This window comes from Balaenoptera borealis (genome assembly GCF_965194805.1).
Source record: "Balaenoptera borealis genome assembly, chromosome: 17".
NCBI classification, from domain to species: domain Eukaryota; kingdom Metazoa; phylum Chordata; class Mammalia; order Artiodactyla; family Balaenopteridae; genus Balaenoptera; species Balaenoptera borealis.
The window spans coordinates 42,271,097-42,277,096 of NC_138876.1; positions in this window are offsets into that span (position 1 = coordinate 42,271,097).

Genomic DNA, 6,000 nt, shown 5'->3' on the forward strand with positions numbered 1-6,000 from the left:
GGGGCTTTTCTGGATTGCCAGGTGCCTCTGCTTATTGTCTGATGAGTAACCTAGTTTAAGGTTGTTCAGAATGGTGGGAAATTGGACTGGAAAAAAGATCATCAGTGTGTGTGCACAATTCTGGGCTCCTACTGAGAGGGGAAATGTAAGACAAGGTACACAAGTAGGGGACACACATCCTGCCTTCAAGGCCAGATGGGTATTGGATCATTCCTTCCCTTCCTTCCTTCCTTCCAACCAACAAATAGTTAAACCAGACAAACACAAAGACATTCTTTTCTAATTGGTGTAAAGATCAGATTAGTGATTATGTGGCTATAGTAAACTGATCAAATTCCATGAGAAATCTGTTCAGTTTTAACGCTGTTTTGTCTTTTATTTATTTATTTAACATCTTTATTGGAGTATAATTGCTTTACAAAGGTGTGTTAGTTTCTGCTTTACAACAAAGTGAATCAGTTATACATATATCCCCATATCTCCTCCCTCTTGCATCTCCCTGCCACCCTCCCTATCCCACCCCTCTAGGTGTTTACAAAGCACTGAGCTGATCTCCCTGTGCTATGCAGCTGCTTCCCACTAGCTATCTATTTTACATTTGGTAGTGTATATATGTCCATGCCACTCTCTCACTTTGTCCCAGCTTACCCTTCCCCCTCCCCGTGTCATCAAGTCCATTCTCTACATCTGCATCTTTATTCCTGTCCTGCCCCTAGGTTTTTCAGAACCATTTGTTTTTTTTCTTAGATTCCATATACATGTTTTAGCATATGGTATTTGTTTTTCTCTTTCTGACTTACTTCACTCTGTATGACAGACTCTAGGTCCATCCACCTCACTACAAAAAACTCAATTTCGTTTCTTTTTATGGCTGAGTAATATTCCATTGTATATATGTGCCACATCTTCCTATCCATTCATCTGTCGATGCACGTAGGTTGCTTCCATGTCCTGGTTATTGTAAATAGAGCTGCAGTGAACATTGTGGTACATGACTCTGTTTGAATTATGGTTTTCTCAGGGTATATGCCCAGTAGTGGGATTGCTGGGTCCTATGGTAGTTCTATTTTTAGTTTTTTAAGGAACCTCCATACTGTTCTCCAGAGTGGCTGTATCAATTTACATTCCCATCAACAGTGCAGGAGGTTTCCCTTTTCTCCACACCCTCTCCAGCATTTATTGTTTGTAGATTTTTTGATGATGGCCATTGTGACTGGTGTGAGGTGATACCTCGTAGTTTTGATTTGCATTTCTCTAATGATTGGTGATGTTGAGCATCCTTTCATGTGTTTGTTGGCAATCTGTATATCTTCTTTGGAGAAATGTCTATTTAGGTCTTCTGCCCATTTTTGGATTGGGTTGTTTGTTTTTTTGTTATTGAGCTGCATGAGCTGCTTGTAAATCTTGGAGATTAATCCTTTGTCAGTTGCTTCATTTGCAAATATTTTCTCCCATTCTAAGGGTTGTATTTTCGTCTTGTTTATGGTTTCCTTTGCTGTGCAAAAGCTTTTAAGTTTCATTAGGTCCCATTTGTTTATTTTTGTTTTTATTTCCATTTCTCTAGGGGTGGGTCAAAAAGGATCTTGCTGTGATTTATGTCATAGAGTGTTCTGCCTATGTTTTCCTCTAAGAGTTTGATAGTGTCTGGCCTTATATTTAGGTCTGTAACTCATTTTGAGTTTATTTTTGTGTATGGTGTTAGGAAGCGTTCTAATTTCATTCTTTTACATGTACCTGTCCAGTTTCCCCAGCACCACTTATTGAAGAGGCTGTCTTTTCTCCATTGTATATTCTGCCTCCTTTATCAAAAATAAGGTGACCATATGTGCATGGGTTTATCTCTGGGCTTTCTATCCTGTTCCATTGATCTATATTTCTGGTTTTGTGCCAGTACCAAACTGTCTTGATTACTGTAGCCTTGTAGTACAGTCTGAAGTTCAGGAGCCTGATTCCTCCAGCTCCATTCTTCTTTCTCAACATTGCTTTGGCTATTTGGGGTCTTTTGTGTTTCCATACAAATTGTGCAATTTTTTGTTCTAGTTCTGTGAAAAATGCCATTGGTAGTTTGATAGGGATTGCATTGAATCTGTAGATTGCTTTGTCATTACATATTCATGTATAGTCATTTTCACAATGTTGATTCTTCCAATCCAAGAACGTGGTATATCTCTCCATCTGTTTTTATCATCTTTAAATTCTTTCATCAGTGTCTTATAGTTTTCTGCATACAGAACTTTAGTCTCCTTAGGTAGGTTTATTCCTAGGTATTTTATTCTTTTTGTTGCAATGGTAAATGGGAGTGATTCCTTAATTTCTCTTTCAGATATTTCATCATTAGTGTATAAGAGTGCAAGAGATTTCTGTGCATTAATTTTGTATCCTGCTACTTTACCAAATTCATTGATTAGCTCTAGCAGTTTTCTGGTAGCATGTTTAGGATTCTGTATGTATAGTATCATGTCATCTGCAAACAGTGACAGCTTTACTTCTTCTTTTCCAATTTGGATTCCTTTTATTTCTTTTTCTTCTCTGACTGCTGTGAATAAAACTTCCAAAACTGTGTTGAATAATAGTGGTGAGAGTGGACAGCCTTGTCGTGTTCCTGATCTTAGTGGAAATGGTTTCAGTTTTTCACCATTGAGAACGATGTTGGCTGTGGGTTTGTTGTATATGGCCTTTATTATGTTGAGGTAAGTTCCCTCTATGCCTGCTTTCTGGGGGGTTTTATCATAAATAGGTGTGGAATTTTATCAAAAGCTTTTTCTGCATCTATTGAGATGATCATATGGTTTTTCTCCTTCAATTTGTTTATATGGTTTTACACATTGATTGATTTGCGTATATTGAAGAATCCTTGCATTCCTGGGATAAACCCCACTTGATCCTGGTGTATAATCCTTTTAATGTGCTGTTGGATTCTGTTTGTTAGTATTTTGTTGAGGATTTTTGCATCTATGTTCATCAGTGATATTGTCCTGTAGTTTTCTTTGTTTGTGACATCTTTGTCTGGTTTTGATATCAGGATGATGGTGGCCTCGTAGAAAGAGTTTGGGAGTGCTCCTCCCTCTGCTATATTTTGGAAGAGTTTGAGAAGAATAGGTGTTAGCTCTTCTCTAAATGCTTGATAGAATTCACCTGTGAAGCCATCTGGTCCTGGGCTTTTGTTTGTTGGAAGATTTTAAATCACAGTCTCAATTTCAGTGCTTGTGATTGGTCTGTTTATCTTTTCTATTTCTTCCTGGTTCAGTCTCTGAAGGTTGTGCTTTTTTAAGAATTTGTCCATTTCTTCCAGGTTGTCCATTTTACTGGCATATGGTTGCTTGTAGTAATCTCTCATGATCCTTTGTATTTCTGCAGTGGCAGTTGTTATTTCTCCTTTTTCATTTCTAATTCTATTGATTTGAGTCTTCTCCCTTTTTTCTTGATGAGTCTGGCTAGTGGTTTATCAATTTTGTTTATCTTCTCAAAGAACCAGCATTTAGTTTTATTGATTTTTGCTATTGTTTTCTTCATTTCTTTTTCATTTATTTCTGATATGATATTTATGATTTTTTTCCTTCTGTTAACTTTGGGGTTTTTTTGTTTTTCTTTCTCTAATTGCTTTAGGTGTAAGGTTAGGTTGTTTATTTGAGATGTTTGTTGTTGCTTGAGGTAGGACTGGATTGATATAAACTTCCCTTTTAGAACTACTTTTGCTGATCCTAAAGGTTTTGGGTCGTCCTGTTTTCACTGCCATTTGTTTCTAGGTATTTTTTGATTTTGTCTTTGATTTCTTCAGTGATCTCTTGGTTATTAAGTCATGTATTGTTTAGCCTCCATGTGTTTGTATTTTTTACAGATGTTTTCATGTAATTGATATCTAGTCTCATAGCGTTGTGGTCGGAAAAGATACTTGACACAATTTCAATTTTCTTAAATTTACCAAGGCTTGATTGTGACCCAGGATATGATCTATCCTGGAGAATGTTCCATGAGCACTTGAGAAGAAAGTGTATTGTTTTGTTTTTGGATGGAATGTCCTATAAATATCAATTAAGTCCATCTTGTTTAATGCGCCATTTAAAGCTTGTGTTTCCTTATTTATTTTCGTTTTGAATGATCTATTCATTGGTGAAAGTGGGATGTTAAAGTCCCCTACTATGATTGTGTTACTGTTGATTTCCCCTTTTATGGCTGTTAGCATTTGCCTTATGTATTGAGGTGATCCTATGTTGGGTGCATAAAGATTTACAATTGTTATGTCTTCTTCTTGGATTGATCCCTTGTTCATTGTGTAGTGTCCTTCTTTGTCTCTTGTAATAGTCTTTATTTTAAAGTCTATTTTTTCTGATATGAGAATTGCTACTCCAGCTTTCTTTTGATTTCCAGTTGTATGGAATATCTTTTTCCATCCCCTCACTTTCAATCTGTATGTGTCCCTAGGACTGAAATGGGTCTCTTGTAGACAGCATATCTACCTGTCTTGTTTTTGATTCATTCAGCCAGTCTATGTCTTTTGGCTAGAGCATATAATCCGTTTACATTTAAGGTAGTTATCAATATATATGTTCCTATTACCATTTTCTTAATTGTTTTGGGTTTGTTATTGTAGGTCTTTTCCTTCTCTTGTGTTTCCTGCCCGAGAAGTCCTTTAGCATTTGTTGTAAAGCTGGTTTGGTGGTGCTGAATTCTCTTAGCTTTTGCTTGTCTGTAAAGGTTTTAATTTCTCTGTCAAATCTGAATGAGATCCTTGCTTGGTAGAGTAATCTTAGTTGTAGGTTTTTCCTTTTCATCACTTACAATATGTGTTGCCACTCCTTCTGGCTTGCAGAGTTTCTGCTGAAAGATCAGCTGTTAACCTTATGGGGATTCCTTTGTATGTTATTTGTTGTTTTTCCCTTGCTGCTTTTAATAGCTTTTCTTTGTATTTAATTTTTGATAGTTTGATTAATATGTGTCTTGGCACATGTTTCTCCTTGGATTTATCCTGTGACTCTCTGCACTTCCTGGACTTGATTGACTGTTTCCTTTCCCACTTTGGGGAACTTTTCAACTATAATCTCTTCAAATATTTTCTCAGTCCCTTTCTTTCTCTCTTCTTCTTCTGGGACCCCTATAATTAGAATGTTGGTGCATTTTTGTTGTCCCAGAGGTCTCTGAGACTGTCCTCAATTCTTTTCATTCTTTTTTCTTTATTCAGCTCTCCTGTAGTTATTTCCACTATTTTATCTTCCAGGTCACTTATCCATTCTTCTGCCTCAGTTATTCTGCTATTGATTCCTTCTAGAGAATTTTCAATTTCATTTATTGTGTTGTTCATCATTGTTTGTTTGCTCTTTAGTTCTTCTACGTCCTTGTTAAATGTTTCTTGTATTTTCTCCATTCTATTTCCAAGATTTTGGATCATGTTTACTATCATTACTCTGAATTCTTTTTCAGGTAGACTGCCTATTTCCTCTTCATTTGTTTGGTTTGGTGGGTTTTTCCCTTCCTCCTTCATCTGCTGTGTGTTTCTCTGTCTTCTCATTTTGCTTAACTTACTGTGTTTGGGGTTTCCTTTTCGCAGGCTGCAGGTTTGTATTTCCTGTTGTTTTTGGTGTCTGCCCCCCAGTGGCTTTGGTTGGTTCAGTGAGTTGTGAGACTTCCTAGTGGAGGGGACTGGTGCCTGTGTTCTGGTGGATGAGGCTGGATCTTGTCTTTCTGGTGTACAGGACTGTGTCCGGTGTTGTATTTTGGGGTGTCTGTGACCTTATTATGATTTTAGGCAGCCTCTCTGCTAATGAGTGGGGTTGTGTTCCTGTCTTGCTAGTTGTTTGGCATAGGGTGTCTAGCACTGTAGCTTGCTGGTTTTTGAGTGGAGCTGGTCTTAGAGTTGAGATGGAGATCTTTGGAAGAACTTTCGCTGTTTGATATTACATTGAGACAGGAGGTTTCTGGTAGACCAATGTGCTGAACTCAGCTCTCCCACCTCAGAGGCACAGGCCTGACACCTGGCCGGATCACCAAGACCCTGTCAGCCAC